The sequence below is a fragment of the Arachis duranensis genome, chromosome 9 (assembly GCF_000817695.3).
Source record: "Arachis duranensis cultivar V14167 chromosome 9, aradu.V14167.gnm2.J7QH, whole genome shotgun sequence".
In the NCBI taxonomy this organism is placed as follows: Eukaryota; Viridiplantae; Streptophyta; class Magnoliopsida; order Fabales; family Fabaceae; genus Arachis; species Arachis duranensis.
In genome coordinates this window covers 112,903,531-112,904,952 of record NC_029780.3, presented here as the reverse complement: position 1 = coordinate 112,904,952, position 1,422 = coordinate 112,903,531, and positions in this window count along the sequence as shown.

The window sequence follows — 1,422 nt, the reverse complement described above, 5'->3', positions numbered from 1 at the left end:
AAGCAAAAGAAAAGAAAGAAGAGAGAGAGAGGAAGAGGAAATTCGAATGGTGTGGTGGAAAGAGGGATCCAAACGTGTATTCATAAGGTGGGGAGGGGAGTTTTCGAAAAAAAAGAGAAATTTGAAAGGAGATTTGAGAAGATATGGAAAGAAATTGAATAAAGGGTGATTTTTTTTTGAACAAAATTTGGGAATGATTTGAGAGATTTGAAGAGTGATTTTAGATATTTGAAAATTTGAAAGTGAATGATGAGAGATTGAAATGTATTTTTGCAGAAAAATATGGGTAAGAAAAGGAAAGTTTGAAAAAAAATTTGATTTGAAAACAAAATTGTGGTCCCCCCCACCTTTCTGGCGTTAAACGCCCAGAATGGCACCCATTCTGGCGTTTAACGCCCATTTGGTGCCCCTTTTGGGCGTTTAACGCCCAGCCAGGTGCCCTGGCTGGCGTTAAACGCCAGAAATCCTTTATCACTGGGCGTTTTTCTGAACGCCCAGGATGCTGCACTCCTGGCGTTAAACGCCCAGAATGGTACCCATTCTGGCGTTTAACGCCCAAAATGCCCCTTACTGGCGTTTTTTCGCTAGTGAGCTCTTTTTCTCTGCTTTTTGAACTGAATCCTTCTGTAACTCTGTGAATTCCTTTATTTTTGATACTTGCCTCTGTAAGAACAATTCATACAATCTCCTTATGACTGGGTTGCCTCCCAGCAAGCGCTTCTTTACTGTCTTTAGCTGGACCTTACTGAGCTTTAATCTAGTATCAGTTTTGAGCATTCTTGCTTAACATTGTCTTCAAGATAATGCTTGGCTCTCTATCCATTAAAGTTCTACATATCCATATGGTTACACTCTTGTAATCACATATGGTCCCTTCCACCGGGATTTCAATTTCCCATGTAACAATCTGAGCCAAGAGTTAAACAGTAGAACCTTCTACCCTGACTCAAAGACTCTAGATGACAGCTTTCTGTCATGCCACCTTTTTGCTTTCTCCTTGTAAATTTTAGCATTTTCGAAAGCATTGAGTCTAAACTCCTCTAGCTCATTCAACTGGAGTAATCTTTTCTCTCCAGCTACCTTAGCATCAAGGTTTAGGAACCTGGTTGCCCAGTAGGCCTTGTGCTCCAGTTCCACTGGCAAGTGACACGCCTTTCCATACACGAGCTGGTACGGAGAGGTCCCTATGGGGGTCTTGAATGTTGTTCTGTATGCCCACAGAGCATCATCCAAGCTTCTTGCCCAATCCTTTCTACGGTTAATTACAGTCCGTTCCAGGATTCTTTTGAGTTCTCTATTTGAGACTTCAGCTTGCCTATTAGTCTGTGGGTGATATGGAGTAGCTACCCTGTGGCTAACTCCATAACGAACCAAAGCAGAGTAAAGCTGTTTATTGCAGAAATGAGTGCCTCCATCACTGAT